This window comes from Zingiber officinale, chromosome 6A, assembly GCF_018446385.1.
Source record: "Zingiber officinale cultivar Zhangliang chromosome 6A, Zo_v1.1, whole genome shotgun sequence".
Classification (NCBI taxonomy): domain Eukaryota; kingdom Viridiplantae; phylum Streptophyta; class Magnoliopsida; order Zingiberales; family Zingiberaceae; genus Zingiber; species Zingiber officinale.
The window spans coordinates 27,079,140-27,099,194 of NC_055997.1; the positions used below are offsets into that span (position 1 = coordinate 27,079,140).

Genomic DNA, 20,055 nt, shown 5'->3' on the forward strand with positions numbered 1-20,055 from the left:
CATGCTGATAAAAAAAATAGAAGAGAGAGAAACATAATGGAGAAAAGAAAAACGGTATAAAAAGTCAAATTGTCAGAAGGGTAAAATAGGAAGTGTAGTTAAAAAGGTGCGTTCTTTGGTAAATATCAAAGTAAGGTACGCGTTTTGGTAAATTCAGATCTCTACATGCGCCCTTTGGTAAATTGCCAAAAATTTAAAGGTCCGTGGTTTCTTTTCATGTTTTTTTTTCAATTTTCTCATTCTCGTCAGCATGTAGGATAATTACTTTCTTACTCGACGTTAGTTGGTATTAGAGTTAGTAAGTTTTGATTGAAGAAGTCGAGCATAAGATCTAATAGAAGGTCATCGTGATTGTGATCGTGGTTGTTCTAGGAGGAAATCTCGCATTGTGATCGTAGCATTTAAGATGAGATTGAAGATTTACAGAGTAAATAACAATTTTAACCTAGGATCTAGTGGCGTGAATCTTGATGATTGTGAGGTACGTGGTTGAGAGAATCGATATGAAGATTTCGGATTTCGAGGTAATTTACTTGAATTTTCTGGTACGCCTAAGTAGAGAATTTTATTCATTGGATCAATAAGGTGTAGTGAATCTTTAACTATAAATAAGTTCGAGATCGGGTAATAGTGAAACTGATTGCCATTAGATTCAAGGGTCGAGTATCAGCGTGGTGGGAGCACTTGCGGTACTCATGAGATAGATAGGGTAAAACAAAGATCAAGGATTGAGAGAAGAAGAAAAAGATGAAGGATCACTTTCTTCTTTTTGGATACACTCGAACTTAGTTCCAAGGACGATTATGTTTTGCCATGGAGGATGATAATTTCAACGCTTAAAATGATCTTGATGGATTTAAAGATGATTTGGAGGAAAAAATTGACGAGGTACTTTCCGATGATGACCATAAGATTTTAATCGTTTATGAGAATTTGTTAATTTTCAAAGATTCACTGATAGAATTAGATAAATATATTAATGACAGAATATTAATTGTCCTATGAAAGACTTCGTTTCAAACTCGGACTTATCATGTGTTAAAGAATGAGGATGTTCATTGCAAAAATAAATTGTTTGACGGTGCATAACAACAAGGCAATCACCCATATCTTGATGAATCAAAATTTGTTTTGGAAGATAGTCAAGTTGAAGAGGAAGAACTTTATTCTTGGGTTCTGTTCAAGCCAAGGAGGCTGTTGAAGAAGCCATTGCTGCCTTCAAGCATGCAGTGAAGTAGGAGGTCGCCGGCGGCCGAGCACCAATGGATCCTTGGGTTCGGCGAAGGATAACCTCTCGGCCATCATGCCTGGGTGGTGCTTCGCGATCATCCCCATGTGGCCAGGAGAAGCTTGTTGTAAAACTGATTACGCAAATACAGTAATCTATTTGCACCAAAATAGCAAGCATGCAATAAACTTGTAAATGAAAAGAGTAAAGTTGAGAAATCGTGTATCTCTGGTTGAAGCGCCGGTGTGTCGACTGTCTTTAGAGAATTTATTGTTGGTTGCTACTCGGAAAACCTAGAGGTTCCACTGTACAAAAATTTTGTACAAAGGTCTGAACCTTTTCCTAGCTACCATGTGTTCTTTTAAATTAAATTTTGGATCGCCTGCGGAACTTAACACGTTTGATCCAAAACTTAATTTATTCGTTCTTTTAGGTTTTGACTTGAGTCTCCTGCGGAACTTAACACGTTCGACCCAAATCACCTTAAGTTATTAATTCCATTAAATATTAATTTCCATAATTGGTTCCCAGTACTGACGTGGCGAGGCACATGACCTTCTTGGATATGGGAGCAACCACCACCGACTAGACAAAACCTTTTATGGAAAGCTAATATTTAATTTCCTAAAATAACTTTAGGTTAACCGAAAAGAACAATCAAATCACAAGGGAAAGAAAAACAAAAGAACACTATATCGAAAACAAATTCGAAACTCTAGAATCGTATGCCTCTTGTATTTAGTATTATTTCCAAAAATAACTAGTATGATGCGGAAACAAAAATTACTAGTTATACCTTTTAGAAAGACCTCTTGATCTTCTACCGTATTCCTCTTCTAACCTCGGACGTTGTGTGGGCAACGATCTTCCGAGATGAGAACCACCAAGCACCTTCTTCTTCCTTACAAGTTTCGGCCATCAAAACTTCTCCTAGGATGAAGAGGTTCGGCCATCACCACCATGCTCCAAGGGATGCTAGAAAAGAGGCTTCTTTTCTCTCCTTCTTCTCCTTCTTAGATCCGACCACCAAAGCTATCTCCACCATGAGAAGGTTTCGGCCACACAAAGGAGAGGAGAGGAAAGAAAGGGCCGGCCACACCCAAGGAGAAAAGAGAGGAAAAATAGAATAGAGTCGTTAGCATTGAAGCCTCCTCTACCCCCTCTTTTATAATCCTTGATCTTGAAAAATAAGGAAAATTTAATAAAAACTTCTTTAATTCTTTTGCCATTTTAAAGGAAAATTTATTTAATTAAAATAATTTTCTCTTTTCAAATTAATGGCCGACCACTCTTCTCCCCAAAACAAGGAGAGTTTTAATTAAAACAAAAATTAAAACTTCCTAATTTGTTTCTAGAAATTTATAAAAATTTCTCCAATAATTTTAATCCCTTCATGATTGGTTAATAAAAAGAAATTTTATAAATTAAAATCTTTCTTTTAAACATGTGGATAATTTCCAAAAAGGAAAGTTATCTCTAAAAATTAAAATCTCCTTTCAATCTACAAATAAAGAAAGATATTAAATCTTTTCTTAATCTTTTGTAGAAACTAATAAAACAGAATTTTTTATTTTTAAACTTTCTTTTAAATCATGAATATAATTAAAAGGAAAGTTTTTACCAAAATTAAAATCAACCTTTTAATCTACAAATAAGGAAAGAGATTTTAACTCATCTCTTAATCTTTTCTAGAATCTTATAAAAGGAATGATTTAAATTTTTAAACTCTCTTTTAAATTATATTATCCACATAAGAAAAATTTTAAAATTAAAATTCCTTTTTATTTTAATAGGGCCGGCCACATGAATTCACCCATGAACATACCCATGGTCGGCCCTAGCTTGGTCTCCAAGCTAGCTTGGCCGGCCCCAATAGGATGGGTAAGAAGGTGGGTATAGGTGGGTATAGTACTCTATAATTAAGAGGCTATGATAGGGACCGAGAGGAGGAATTAGTTTTGGTCTCCCGATGAAATTAAGCATCCCGTGTTCGCCCCGAACACACAACTTAATTTCATCAATAATAATTCATTCCACTAAAGAACTATTATTGAACTACCGCACCAATCCCAAATTACATTTTGGGCTCCTTCTTATTATGAGTGTGTTAGTCTCCCTGTGTTTAAGATAACAAATGTCCACTAATTAAGTAAGTTACTGACAACTCACTTAATTAATATCTAGCTCCAAGAGTAGTACCACTCAACTTCATCGTCATGTTGGACTAAGTCCACCTGCAGGGTTTAACATGACAATCCTTATGAGCTCCTGTTGGGGACATTCTCAACCTAGATCACTAGGACACAGTTTCCTTCTATAATCAACAACACACACTATAAGTGATATCATTTCCCAACTTATCGGGCTTATTGATTCATCGAACTAAATCTCACCCATTGATAAATTAAAGAAATAAATATCAAATATATGTACTTGTTATTATATTAGGATTAAGAGCACACACTTCCATAATAACTGAGGTCTTTTTTTCTTTATAAAGTCAGTATAAAAGAAACGACCTCTAATGGTCCTACTCAATACACTCTAAGTGTACTAGTGTAATTATATAGTTAAGATAAACTAATACCTAATTACACTACGACCTTCCAATGGTTTGTTCCTTTCCATTATGGTCGTGAGCTACTGTTTATAATTTATAGGGTACTGATAACATGATCCTCTGTGTGTGACACCACACACCATGTTATCTACAATATAAATTAATTGAACAACTACATTTATCATAAATGTAGATATTTGACCAATGTGATTCTTATTTCTAGATAAATGTTTATACCAAAAGCTAGGCTTTTAGTATACACTCTAACAATCTCCCACTTATACTAAAAGACTAAGCTGCCATATCTGCTGCCATACATCTGATTCCCATGCCTTTCAAAAAGCTCTTGCCTTAAGGACCTTAGGTTATCATCTGAAGCAATCTAGGCGGCAACAACTTCTCCTCGTTATACAATTTCTCGTATTGGGTAGTACTTGCGCTCTATTGTGTTTACTTGCCTTATAGACTCATGGTTTCTTCGAGTTTGTTACTGCATCATTATTATTACAATAAATTGTAATAATCTTTGGACAAACTAGAAATCATATCTAAGTCTATCTTGAGGTAATTAAGTCATTCATCTTTTATGGCTACCTCTGAGACTTGCCATATACTTAGCTTCTATGGTGGAGTCCAGAAAAACACCTATGCTTATCACTCTTCCATAGTTATGACTTTTCCTCCTAAAGTAAACACAAAACCCCGAGGTCGACTTATTATTGTCCCTATCCGATTGAAAGTCAAAATCCGTGTAACTCACAGGGACCAAATTAACTGCCTTGTAAGCTAGCATATAATCTCTAGCGCCTCTAAGGTACTTTAATATATGCTTTACTGCAGTCCAATGTCCTTGTCTAGGGTTACTTTGATATCTGCTAACTATGCCCTTGGCAAAACAGATTTCTGATCTCGTGCATAGCATACATTAGGTTGTCTAACTGCCGAAGCATAAAGAACTGCCTACATGTCCTCAATCTCCTTTGATGTCATCGGAGACATCTCTTTAGATAAAGACACTCCATGCTCAAAAGGTAAGAAACCTTTCGAGGAGTTTTGCATGCTTAAAACGAGCAAGGATTTTCCGATGTATGAAGCTTGGGATAAGTAAAATATTCTTTTCTTGCGATCCCTTATTACTTTGATCTCAAAAATATATATACATTCTCCCAAGTCCTTTATATCGAATTATTTGGACAACCATACCCTTACTTCTGACAACATTTTGATATTGTTTCCAACTACCAAAAATGTTATCTACGTATAGTACAAGAAATACCACCACGTTTCCATCACATCTTTTGTATACACAAGACTTATCCGTTTACTCAATAAATCCATAGGTCTGGATTACTTTGATAAACTAGATGTTCCAAGACCTTGAAGCTTTGTATCAGTCCATAGACTGATTGAACTTGCACACAAGATGCTCTTAGCCCTTTGCAATGAACCCTTCTGGTTGCTTTATATGGATGCTTTCTTCAAGACTTCCATTAAGGAATGCTGTCTTGACATCCACTTACCAAATAGATAAAAGAATCCAGATAGACTTAAGCATGACTACCAGTGAAAAAGTTTCCTTTTTCATCTAGCCTTGCTTTGAAAGTTTCTACCTTCCTGTCTATCTCTCTTTTCCTATTATAGACCTTTTTACACCCAACGGCTTTTACACCATTTGGTGATTCTACAAGCTTCCATATTTTATTAGAATACATATATTCTAATTCTGTTATTCATTACTCTTTGCCAAGATGCTTGCATCTTTATCTTGGAGTACTTCATCATATGACCGGAGATCAGGTTCATGTCCTCCAGGGATCGAATCCAAAAACTCTCCCAAAACATGAACCTATTTAGGTTGCCTAACAATCCTCCTACTACGACAAGGCACTTTCTGCAATTGTGTATCATTTGTGATACGTGTTGCAGTTTTCTTGTGGTATCTCATCTTGTACAGTTGGTACTAGGTTAGACATGTCCTTTATTATTTCCTTAAGAACAAATTTACTTATGAGCACGTGGTTCATTATATAGTCCTTTTCTAAAAATCAGTCATTGATGCTAACAATGACCTTCTGATTTTAAAGACTATAAACCTACTTTTGTTTATCTAGGATAACTTACAAACAAGTGAACTCCTATTCAACTTATCATTGTCTCTCTTTAACATATGTGCTGGATTACCCGAATCCGAATATGCTTCAAAATAGGTTTTCACCTATTCAGTAATTCTATATGAGTAGAGAGTTCTAACTTGGAAGGTACTATGTTCACTTTCGTTTTCAGAGTTTATTCTTAAAACAAATTTGGTAATTTTCTGAATAACTCATCATCTATCTAATTATTCCATAAGAGTCTTTTACCTTCTTTCTACTACACCATTCTGTTGGGGTGTACCAGATGCAGTTAGTTGGGATTGAAATCCAACTTCTGATAAGTGACTCCTAAAATCTCTCAAGAGGTACTTGCCACTATGATCTTCCATAGTGACTTTTTACTTTAACATTTCTCCGCATCAACCTTGTACTCTTTGAACTAATCAAAGTACTTAGTCTTGCGGTACATTAAGTAAATTTATTTGTATCTCGAATAGTTGTCTATAAAATAGACAAAATATTCAATACTACCTCTTGTCTGGATAGTCATAGGATCACACAAATCAGAATGAACCGATTTCAACATATCTTTGACTCCATACCCCTTGGTCTTAAAAGCTTCTTGGTTATTTTCCTTCCAAGTAAGACTCACAGATTGGAAAGATTTCCACTACCAATGAACCCAAAAGTTCATCAGCTACCAATGAATCCTACTCAAGTATAACCTAGCTTTAGATGCCAAAGATATAATTGGTTCATTTCCGAAGGTTGCTTTCTCTTAAAATTAGAAGATGTGTTACTAATTTCCATTTGTTGCATCGTGGGAGTTATTGGATTATAAATTGTCAACCATCATACCAGAATAGATAACTTCCCTATTTTTATTGATAACAACTCTGTTATCAAAATAGACACAATATCTATAATAGTTTAGAAACTGAAATCAGGTTCTTTCTAAACTTGGTACGTAAAGACAATTACTTAAAATCCATATTTTATTCTTATCAAAGGATAAACATCTCCCACTGCAACACCACTTTTACAGTAGTGCCCATGTGGACGGTGATTTACCTTTCATTTAGTTGTCGGGTTTCCTGGAACCCTGCAATGAATTGCAGACATGATTAATGGCATCTTGTATCTACACTCCAGGTTCTGGTAGATAACACCACTAGACATGTTTCAACTAATGAATTAAATACACCTAAATTGTTCTTAGTTCTAAGAAGACAGTCTACCTTAATGTCCAAGTCCTATTTCCAATCATTATAATTGGGACTACTAAGTCTTTTTCTATAGTATGACTACTAGGGATTGACAAACATCCTAAGAATCACAAAAATATTTGGTCAAGATCAACTCCTTAAAATCTCCATGAATTTTGTGTATACAAAATCGAAGAGGAGATTTTATTCATTAATTTTATTATCTCGTCAACTTTACTTTATGACGAATAAAATTAATAGTTGATCTATCTTTGATCAAATATTTGGTCAAAACTCTTTGAATTTAAAATAACATTGATTCCTCAAACACCGTGAATTTTACATGCCACGTTAGTGTGGACGTATACAAATTCATCATTTGTAAGAGGAGGGTTTTACCCATTGACTATCTTGTCAATATAACTTTTTGACAAATAAAATTACCTCAAAAACCATGAATCTTGTATGCCACGTTAGTGTGGACGTATACAAATTCAAACATTTGTAAGAGGGGTTTATTAATTTTATTATATTGCCAATCTAGTTTTATGACAAATCAATAGTTGGTTTTCCTTTGGTCACACAAGTGATAGTAGTGACTCCGTTGTGGAGGATACTATTAAATGTGTCTAAGTGTATACCATTACTTGACACTAAGTCCATTAATAAGATTATGCCCCTTCCGTTGGGGAAGATCACACGCTCTTAATTAACTTCCTATAGTCATCCAAAAATGGAAGTCTGTTCTAGTGATCCACAAACAAGCTCATCCGTTATGGAGGAAGGCACTCAGAGCCAACGCGCAAGCTTGTTTGCATCACTTACAAACCAGTAATGGAGACCATGGGATTTACTTAAAAATCCCTCTCCCACTTAGTTATTTATAAATGAGGAATTTTAACTATGCTAGCTTACTAAATATGTAAACCAACATGCACACACAGCACAATATAAAAGGAATAAATAGAAAATCTAATTTTCAACTATTATGGCTTTTATCTCTAGTTGTCCTCCGTGTGTTGTCATCCCAAGCTGCTGCCATATTTGGCTACCGGGTCTAGCTGTCGTATCCATCTTGCTCCTAGTTCCACTGCGCCTCTGGTCCTTAGAAGGTTCCACGCTTTGCAAGATTCGATCCGCGACATAAATAAATTTTACATTTTGATCCTATATTCCATAAAAGGAATGTACATGTATCTAGACCAAAATAAAATCCTAATAAAACTAAATACAGCTCCTCTGTATTTTATAATACAATCATGCACACATAATAAAATACCCTTGACATGTCCAAGGGTCCAATCACACATAATAACTATAAGCCATAATAGTTGGATCCTGCATCCACAAAGTTAGCACATCCTACTATTAATCTGCCTAAATTATGTATGACATGTGCATAATTAAACTAATACCAAATACACAGAGGCAAAACCCTAGCTCTGATACCAATTGTTGGTTGCTACTCGGAAAACCTAGAGGTTCCACTGTACAAAAATTTCGTACAAAGGTTTGAACCTTTTCCTAGCTACCATGTGTTCTTTTAAATTAAATTTTTGATCGCCTGCGGAACTTAACACGTTTGATCCAAAACTTAATCTATTCGTTCTTTTAGGTTTTGACTTGGGTCTCCTGCGGAACTTAACACGTTCGACCCAAATCACCTTAAGTTATTAATTCCATTAAATATTAATTTCCATAATTGGTTCCCGATGGCGTGGCGAGGCACATGACCTTCTTGGATATGGGAGCAACCACCACCGACTAGACAAAACCTTTTATGGAAAGCTAATATTTAATTTCCTAAAATAACTTTAGGTTAACCGAAAAGAACAATCAAATCACAAGGGAAAGAAAAACAAAAGAACACTATATCGAAAACAAATTCGAAACTCTAGAATCGTATGCCTCTTGTATTTAGTATTATTTCCAAAAATAACTAGTATGATGCGGAAACAAAAATTACTAGTTATACCTTTTAGAAAGACCTCTTGATCTTCTACCGTATTCCTCTTCTAACCTCGGACGTTGTGTGGGCAACGATCTTCCGAGATGAGAACCACCAAGCACCTTCTTCTTCCTTACAAGTTTCGGCCATCAAAACTTCTCCTAGGATGAAGAGGTTCGGCCATCACCACCATGCTCCAAGAGATGCTAGAAAAGAGGCTTCTTTTCTCTCCTTCTTCTCCTTCTTAGATCCGACCACCAAAGCTATCTCCACCATGAGAAGGTTTCGGCCACACAAAGGAGAGGAGAGGAAAGAAAGGGCCGGCCACACCCAAGGAGAAAAGAGAGGAAAAATAGAATAGAGTCGTTAGCATTGAAGCCTCCTCTACCCCCTCTTTTATAATCCTTGATCTTGGCAAATAAGGAAAATTTAATAAAAACTTCCTTAATTCTTTTGCCATTTTAAAGGAAAATTTATTTAATTAAAATAATTTTCTCTTTTCAAATTAATGGCCGGCCACTCTTCTCCCCAAAACAAGGAGAGTTTTAATTAAAACAAAAATTAAAACTTCCTAATTTGTTTCTAGAAATTTATAAAAATTTCTCCAATAATTTTAATCCCTTCATGATTGGTTAATAAAAAGAAATTTTATAAATTAAAATCTTTCTTTTAAACATGTGGATAATTTCCAAAAAGGAAAGTTATCTCTAAAAATTAAAATCTCCTTTCAATCTATAAATAAGGAAAGATATTAAATCTTTTCTTAATCTTTTGTAGAAACTAATAAAAGAGAATTTTTTTATTTTTAAACTTTCTTTTAAATCATGAATATAATTAAAAGGAAAGTTTTTACCAAAATTAAAATCAACCTTTTAAGAGATTTTAACTCTTCTCTTAATCTTTTCTAGAATCTTATAAAAGGAATGATTTAAATTTTTAAACTCTCTTTTAAATTATATTATCCACATAAGAAAAATTTTAAAATTAAAATTCCTTTTTATTTTAATAGGGCCGGCCACATGAATTCACCCATGAACATACCCATGGTCGGCCCTAGCTTGGTCTCCAAGCTAGCTTGGCCGGCCCCTATAGGATGGGTAAGAAGGTGGGTATAGGTGGGTATAGTACTCTATAATTAAGAGGCTACGATAGGGACCGAGAGGAGGAATTAGTTTTGGTCTCCCGATGAAATTAAGCATCCCGTGTTCGCCCCGAACACACAACTTAATTTCATCAATAATAATTCATTCCACTAAAGAACTATTATTGAACTACCGCACCAATCCCAAATTATATTTTGGGCTCCTTCTTATTATGAGTGTGTTAGTCTCCCTGTGTTTAAGAAAACAAATGTCCACTAATTAAGTAAGTTACTGACAACTCACTTAATTAATATGTAGATCCAAGAGTAGTACCACTCAACTTCATCATCATGTCGGACTAAGTCCACCTGCAGGGTTTAACATGACAATCCTTATGAGCTCCTCTTGAGGACATTCTCAACCTAGATCACTAGGACACAGTTTCCTTCTATAATCAACAATACACTCTATAAGTGATATCATTTCCCAACTTATCGGGCTTATTGATTCATCGAACTAAATCTCACCCATTGATAAATTAAAGAAATAAATATCAAATATATGTACTTGTTATTATATTAGGATTAAGAGCACACACTTCCATAATAACTGAGGTCTTTTTTTCTTTATAAAGTCAGTATAAAAGAAACGACCTCTAATGGTCCTACTCAATACACTCTAAGTGTACTAGTGTAATTATATAGTTAAGATAAACTAATACCTAATTACACTACGACCTTCCAATGGTTTGTTCCTTTCCATTATGGTCGTGAGCTACTGTTTATAATTTATAGGGTACTGATAACATGATCCTCTGTGTGTGACACCACACACCATGTTATCTACAATATAAATTAATTGAACAACTACATTTATCATAAATGTAGATATTTGACCAATGTGATTCTTATTTCTAGATAAATGTTTATACCAAAAGCTAGGCTTTTAGTATACACTCTAACATTTATTACCGCCCACGGTGCAGAGGCTCTTCGGCAAAATTCTCCCAAGATCCGACAACCACTCGCGTCGTCCGTAGGTGCACTCCAAAATGAACGCCGCACTCCAAAACGAAAGAAAGAAAGCAGAATGCTCTGTTTTCTGGAGTGAGTTGAGAAGGAACAGAGGAAGTGTATTTATACACTCCGAAGCAGTGCACGCACCAAAGCGTACGTCGCTTCGCTTCCTCACGCGGACAGAACCACGTCTCTTTTTTACGAGGACAGAACCAAACCCAAGTGTGCGTGGGTCAGAACCTAGAACCAGACCAAACCGCCTGCAAGCGCGAGGCCCACGAGCTAGGGATTTGCACCCCCCTGCGCGTGATGATTGCGTGCGTCGCGCCCGATTTATGGATTTCCGGCTCGAAGCCCCTGAAGCCACCTGATTTGGGCTCGGCCCGCACATGCGTGTAGGCCCCCCTTTACTTTGCTAAGCAAGGATGGAAGGGCTCCATATATAAGGCCTTCTCACCTTCTTTTCTTAGCAATGTGGGACTAAATGCATACACACATGCATTGCCAAAACAACTAAACCAAAAAAAAAATAGTTTGAATTAAAATACCAAACTCAACAAAGCTCATTCCTCGAAAGTGGAAAAGGTATTGTTTCCAGAGAAGTCTGATTACCCAGACGTGATGGTATTTTAGTCCTCCACGGATGGCATGGTTCTTGTCTTGGATGGAGTCATTTACAGAGAGGGATGGGTGTTCTTTCCAAGAAATGATTACTCATCTTCCTCTTTACTTTATTCCAAACCCTAAAATGGTTCTAGTAGTTGGAGGAGGTGATAGTGGTGTTCTGCGAAAAGTATCACGTTATTCTTTAATGGAGCAAATCGATATATGTGAAATCGATAAAATGATTATTGATGTCCAAGGAGTTCTTTACCAAAATGGCTATTGGATATGAAGATCCTCGTGTGAATCTTTATGTTGGTGATGATGTTGAGTTTGCTTCTGAAGTTGTTTATAATGCAATCATTGTCGTTTCTTCTGACCAGATAGGTCCAACACAAGAGGTTTCTGAGAAATCTTTCTTTCGATTAGTTGCTAAATCTCTCTGTCGTGATGGGGTCGTGTGTCCTCGGGCCGAGAGATAGGGCTTCATATACACATCATCGAAGGAGAGCAGATCCTCTAGTCCGTAAATTGTGGACCAGAGGATGGTCCATTACATGAGGATTCTTGATTTGAATGGACCCCATCTTTAAATAGATAGGGCCCATCCAAATCAAGGGTCCATATCAATGGACCACCCCTGATCCGTAATTTACGGACTAAAGGATCCCTACTGTCATCGAAGATATTGTCTTAAATTGTCGCCAGATTTTTCAAGGGCTTTGTCAATTATGCTTGGACTTCAGTGCCTACATATCCAAGCAGAGTGATTGACTTCGTGATATGCTCAACCGAAGGGCCACTCGTTAATTTCCGACACCCTATATGATAAAAAGATGAGGAAGAATTTAAATCAGGGGCGGAGCCACATTGATGATTGGTGGGGCAACTGCCCCACCTCAATATTTTGTAAATGTGTCCATAGATATTATAAAATTACAATTTTGCCCCAGTAAAAAAGAAAAATAAAACTAGGGCTCGCAAATTGCAACCTGCAACCCTCGCTGCCCTCTCCCTGCGCGGCTGTGCGCCGCCTGCACAGACAATGACGACCCCTAATCCCTATCCATCTTCATCGATGGCGACTCTGAGATTTTCTCCGCCCTCCTTTTCTTCCTCCGCTCCGATTCTCTACTAATCTCTAGTCTCTACCCTTTGCCGCCTCTGTAGCTTCTCCAAGTAGAACCTCATCGACGACTCGATGAGGCTCTCTTTTACGGTGTCGACAGCCGGCTTCCCTCTGCCTTGTCCCCGCCGCCACTCGTTGGATTCGACGACGCTACTGTGCTTGCCGGTGGCGGTGGAGTCCACTGTCCACAGTCCACCCCGTGTTGGACGTCATTCCCTAATTTCCACAATTCCACTGCTTTGTCTGCCGGATTCAAGACTTCGAGGACAGCTGGTAAGCCTGGTATCTTCCCCAATTTCACTTATTACTGCTTGCAAGTTGGAATCCATTCCCTGATTTCTCTTATTATTTAGTAATTTTGGTTGATTAAATATTATTGGCCTTACATAAGTTACATTACTAATTTACTAGTTAACTCACAATGCAGTAAAATAACACATTTTTAAGACTAAGAAAGTGAACTTCTCGACTGATTAGATTCTCGATTATGCAAATTGAGAAAAAAAGTTAACATTTTAATCTTGTAGAGGAACTTCCTTATCATATAGACTTACGGTGTTGCATTTACTAGACAGTTGAGGACGTGAGCCGTGAGGTGAATAAATAAGCGGAAAAAATAAGTGGTGGACGATTAGTGTCAGCTGTTGTTGCAATTTTTCAGTTGCCATTAAGCTGTTATTGAAGCTTCTTTTGTTGTAGGGTTACATTTAAGTTAAGTAAATTATATTAAAATTTACAAATAATTGTTCATATGACATTTTCTTTTTCTTCTTAACATTAACAGGAGTGGATAAATTTCTTAAAAGAAAGTAAATGGTAAATGAAGAAACAACTCAAAGAGAAAAAAGTAATCTAGAGTTACAATATGTTCCCTTAAAAAAATCTTGAGTTGAAATCAATTTGGATGATCTTCAATCAGATCCTGAGTTACGGTTAAAGATTTCAAACTATGATCCTAATGATCGGGAAAAAGTGAGAAGAGCTTACCTGCAGCAGCCTCGCAATCATAATTTTCCACAAAGAAAAATCGGTAAAGCATTAAGAAGATTTTGTCCATCTTGGTTTAATGAATTTGGAAATTGGTTTGAATATATCATAAGTAAAGATGCTGCATTCTGTTTGTGTTGCTACTTAAACAGACCAAATTTTGGAAAACAAGTAGGTGGAGATTCATTTACTTCAGTTGGGTTTACTAATTGGAAAAAAAAGAGATTTTTGTTAAACATGTTGGAAGTTCAAATAGCGCACATAATCAATCTTGGCAGAAATGTGTAGATTTGATGAAAGAAAGTCAACACATTGAAGTTGCTCTTACCAGGCAAATAGAGCAAGCTCGCAATCTTTATAGAGTCAGGTTAACTGCTTCAGTTGATTGCATACGATTTTTGTTACACCAGGGGTTAGCTTTTCGGGGGCATAATGAATCTGAAAGTTCATTTAATCAAGGTAATTTTCTTGAACTTTTGAAATTCGTTGCAGATCATAATGAAGATATAAAGAATGCAGTTTTACAAAATGCTCCAGAAAATAATCAATTAACTTCTCCTGAAATTCAAAAAGATATTGTAAATGCTGCTTGTCTTGAGATTACAAATGCCATATTGAATGAACTTGGAGATGAAGTGTTTGCCATATTAGTTGATGAATCACGCAATATATCAGATAAAGAACAAATGACTATTGCTTTACGTTATGTAAATTTGAGAGGCATTGTTGTTGAACGTTTTATTGGGATTGTTCATGTTGGTGATACTTCTTCCCTGTCACTAAAAAAAGCTATAGAATCACTACTTTCATATTATGGATTGATTATAACTAGAATTAGAGGACAAGGATATGATGGTGTAAGTAATATGCGAGGAGAGTTTAACGGGCTCAAAAGTTTGATTTTGAAAGATAATCCTTTTGCATATTATGTTCATTGTTTTGCACATCAACTACAACTTACTATTGTTGTAGTAGCAAAAAATCATCTCCAAGTTGCTTCTCTCTTTAATTTGGTTGCTATTATAGTTAAAGTAGTTGGAGGTTCATGTAAAAGACAAGATATCTTTCGAGAGAAACGAATGGCTGAAGTTAAAAAAGCACTTAGAAATGGAGAAATTTTCAATGGTCGTGGCTTAAATCAAGAATCTGGGCTTAAAAAAGTTGGTGATACTCGTTGGGGTTCACATTATGGCACATTGATGAGTTTAATTGTGCATTTTTCCATTGTTCTTGATGTTTTAGAATATGTAGTGGAAGATGGTGCTCATTCAGAACAAAAGGCTGAAGCTGCTGGTCTTTTGGATTCTTTAGAAACATTTGATTTTGCTTTCACTTTGCATTTACTGAAGAGCATTTTGGGTGTTACAAATGAACTTTCCCAGATTTTGCAGAGAAAGAATCAAGATATTGTTAATGCCATGATACAAGTTAAAATCTCAAAAAAGAGATTGCAATTGATGAGAGATAATGGTTGGGATGATTTATTGAATGAAGTAATGATGTTTTGTAATTGCCATGATATTGTAATTCCAGACATGAATGAAGTTCGTGTTCTCAAGGGTAGATCAAGACGTAAAGCTCCAGTTGTTACCAATTTACACTACTACAAGGTTAGTTTATTTTATGAAGTCTTGGATATGCAACTTCAAGAGCTTAATGATCGATTTACAGAAGTAAATACTGAATTGCTTCTTTGTATGGAATGTCTTAGCCCAGAAAATTTTTTTTCTGATTTTGACAAGGAAAAGTTGCTTTAATTTGCTAAGTTTTATCCCGTAGATTTTTCATCAGTTGAGATTCTGGCATTAGGTAATCAGCTTGATAATTATTTTATGGATATGAACTCCAGTAAAGAGTTTGCAAATTTGAAAGGAATAGGAAGTCTTGCGAGAGAATTAATTGAAACAAGAAGAGATATTGTATATCCATTGGTGTATAAGCTTATTAAACTTGCACTTGTGTTACCGGTGGCTACAACAACTGTGGAAAAGGCATTTTCTGCTATGAAGATTGTGAAAAATCGACTTCGAAATCGAATGGAAGATCGGTGCCTAAATGATTGTTTGGTTACTTTTATTGAAAAAGAAGTTTTTTATACAATTGACAATGAATTAATATTACGTCGTTTTCAAAATATGTGTACTCGTAGGGAATTCTTGTAAAATATTTTGTTATGTAATTTTTGTATAATATATTGTGCTTTAAATATTTTGCTCCACTTGATATAAGGGGGCTAGCTTCGCAATTCTGGATAGAGAAAAATTCCGTGTATTGTGTATGTTAAGTCATCCAAATTTCAGATATGACTACAAGCTTATTGTAAGGCCTTTTAATCCTACAAAAACTTTTATATTGTGGTTGCTGTTAAATACAGGAACTTAACCCTTTACTTAATTTTCCAGCTGATTTTCTTTGATCTATGCAAGAAAACAACAATTGAGAGTTGTCATTTATACTAATTATGTTATATTGTTATTAAGGTGCTTCCTTCTTTTCTTTAACTTACCTTCTGTATCTAATAGAATCACATACAAAACTATTTATCTTCGGTTATATGCAAATTCTTGCAAAAGATGTTCAAGGTCAGAAATTTCCCAACTAGCTTATTTACTTAGTTTTTACCACTATATAACTAGCTTACTTTGTCCAATTCTTTCCCAATTGAATTTATTAGATTCATATCCATCACCAAATTAGTTAACAAATTCTATTTTGAGGTTCAGAATTGCTATTTTACATTGTGTGATACAAAGAACCAAATCTTCATGTGGGTTTAGTTGCTTAATCAATTAAGTTGCAGAATTGTACTATGACCTGGTGAATGATGCTTCATCTTTTTTGAGTAACTGTCTTTTATGATACTGTACAAATTTATCAAAATTTTCTATGCTCATTAGTGTAACTTCTGTTTATATTTGTATCAGATCATTGAGGATCAAAATCTCACCAACTTCATAATCAACAATGACATTCATTGCCCCCACCTGTTATAAGGGGCCTAGCTATGCCCCTGATTTAAATATGTGCTTTTCAACATACTAATGCAAAAATCCAGCACTTTCGATGAATGTTATCGATTTAGTACTAGATAATATTTCATTTGGCTATCATTTAAAATTATTTTAAATTCGAGGATAAATTTTTTTAATCCGGGATGATCGTATCATTTAAAATTATTTTAAATTCAAGGATAAATTTTTTTAATCCGGGATGATTGATATAGGAAAATTGAAAGATTATTATTATTATTATTATTATTATTATTTAATAATTTTTTTTTTGTATTTTAGATATTTTGCCATTTTATATATTTTTGATAGTTTCTATTTATCATATATATTTTTTGAATTTTAAGCACATTTAGAAATTTTAGTATTGTGAATTTATTAATAATTTTTTATTTCTTTATCAGATATAATTGTGATATATATATATATATATATATATCTTAAGATTTTTTTTATTTGAGTCTTAAAGTTTGAGTTTATATAAATATATAATTAATTATTTAAAAAATTATCTTTATTATTAAATCATATATATATATATATTTTAAACATAGAGGACTATTGCCATCCAATCCGACATAAATCACTCGGAGCTCTGCCGCATCGACCTACACTCCTATATCACTCGGCCTGTAATATCCATATATATATATATACATTTTTATATTTTTAAACGTAGAGGACTATTGCCATCCTATCCGACATAAATCACTCGGAGCTCTGCCGCATCGACCTACACTCCTATATCACTCGGCCTGTAATATATATATATATACATTTTTATATTTTTAAACATAGAGGACTATTGCCATCCTATCCGACATAAATCACTCCGAGCACTGCCGCATCGACCTAACTCCTATATCACTCGGCCGGTAATATCCAATACTCTTCAGATTCGACACTCAAGAATTTGAAGACGCAACAGAAGAAGTGGCAGAAGAAAAAAACAGAAGTGGCAGTGGAGGATTGTTCTATTGAATAGTTCTCTTCTTCAATATCGGTAAAGCTGCAGCAGAGTATGCCCTTATGCATCGATGGGTGAAGCCAACGTAAGTTAAGCTTAGTATGGACAGTTGTTCACACTGGGTGTATAATATCCTGATTTTGAGATTCTGATTAAGTATGACTTAAAAGGTTAAATGATACTATCCATATCATTAAAGTGCATCTGCTTTTTCGAAAGTCTAAACTTAAGAACTCCAAAGTTAAGCGTGCTTGACTTGGAGAAATCTGAGGATGGGTGACCTCCTGAGAAGTTTTCCATGGTGCGTGTGAGTAAGGACAAAGCATGCTGAACGGACCTCCAATGGTCTGTGGAGCTAGTCGTCAACCCGATGGACAATTCTGATGGTGTTCTCGGTTCGGTCCGGGTGGGGCCCGCCCAGGCCAGGACGTTACAGATGGTATCAGAGCGACTTTGCGACCGTGAGTGCGCCTGTGGCAGGAGCACCCAGGGCACCACCTAGCGAGTGAGATTCTGGGATTTATTTGTGGTGAGATTCATGGTAACACAACGAGTAAGTTGTGTCTTTAAGTGGGGGTGATTCTGGTGGCATTTTTCCAGGGTACGTGCGAGTAAGGACAAAGCACGCTGAAAGGACCTCCGGTGGTCTGTGGAGATAGTCGTCAACCCAATGGGCAATTCTGGTGGCGTTCCCGGTTCGGTCCGGGTGGGGCCCGCCCGGGCCGAGGCGTTACAGATGATATCAGAGCGACCTTACGACCGTGAGTGCGCCTGTGGCAGGAGCACCCAGGGCACCACCTAGTGAGGGAGATTCTGGGATTTGTTTGTGGTGTGATTCGTAGTTACACAACGAGGACGTTATGTCTTTAAGTGGGGGTGATTGTAATACCTCGGTTCTGAGATTCTGATTAAGTATGAATTAAAAGGTTAGATGGTACGATCCATATCACCAAGGTGCAACTTCCTTTTTGGAAGGCCAAACTTAAGAACTTCAAAGTTAAGCATGCTTGGCTTGGAGAAATCTGAGGATGGGTGACCTCTTGGGAAATTTTCTAGGGTGCGTGCGAGTGAGGACAAAGCACGCTGAAAGGACTTCCGGTGGTCTATGGAGCTAATCGTCAACCCGATGAACAATTCTAGTGACATTCCCGGTTCGATCCGAGTGAAGCTCACCCAGGCCGGGACATTACAGGATGACAAACTAGAAATAATAATTACATGAATTTTCTCCTATTGTCTAAATTATTCGTCTCCTTTACCTCTTTGTAGCAAAGGATGGTTTTTATAATAAACTTATGATACGTCAGAATAAAACTCATAACAAATTCATCACACATAACAAATTATAACATAACAAATTCACTACCCATCACAAATTACATTCAAACAATCTATATGAACTAAAATGCACAATAAATACATAATATTAAATCTAAACACATGTCCAAATATAATAAATAAAAATCCAGAGTAGAACATCCAATACAAGATAAAGTTTATGTTATCCTAATCAACATAAGAAACAAGATAAAATTATCATATACAATACGTGCTAATCAAAATCATGAACAAAATCATCTCTAGATCCTACATGAAATTTAATTGAGATTAGTTATGAATAAAAAATGCGATGTTAAAATACAAAAGATATAACTACTTATCTTAAACTAATAAATAAAAGTTAGTATACATTTTTTAAAAATACATACCTATACCTCTGGGTAAAAATATGCAAATTTTAAAAATAATCATGGAAATATATAATATAATCAGAGATGCATATAATTATTTAAAGAAATAGTATTATTTTTGATTGAAATTAAAAGTTAAGATAAATGATAACATACCTCAAAATGATCTACTTCGTAGGAGAATGGTCAGGATCCTACGTCTCTTAGGACTCTATGTAAAATACCGGAAAATAGGCGAATATTAATAAGGAAATTTTCCGGAATTTTTGGAAATTTTTCGGGAATTTTTCGGAGCTCGTATGGACGAGTTAACGGGGACAAAAACGGGGCTCGGAAAAGCCTGTTTCGGATACCCTGTTTTAATGAGGAAAAATTTTAATTTTCCTTTTCCTTTTCTTTTTCTTTTATTTTTCTTTTCCTCTGGTTTTTTTTTCCCCGACGCCGAACTCGTGCCATTTCCCTTTCCTCTCCCGCGCGTGCCGAAGCCCGACGCCGAGCCCTAACCGCCGGAGCTCTAACCGGCAACCCCGGCCCTTTT

At 35.7% G+C, this 20,055-nt stretch overlaps 2 pseudogenes; both read left to right on the top strand.

Moving 5' to 3' along the window:
- The first annotated feature begins 470 nt into the window (after positions 1 to 470).
- Positions 471 to 12,564, top strand: LOC121994699 (annotated as a pseudogene).
- A 372-nt stretch (positions 12,565 to 12,936) lies between these two features.
- LOC121994700 lies at positions 12,937 to 16,013 on the top strand (annotated as a pseudogene).
- Positions 16,014 to 20,055: the final 4,042 nt, after the last annotated feature.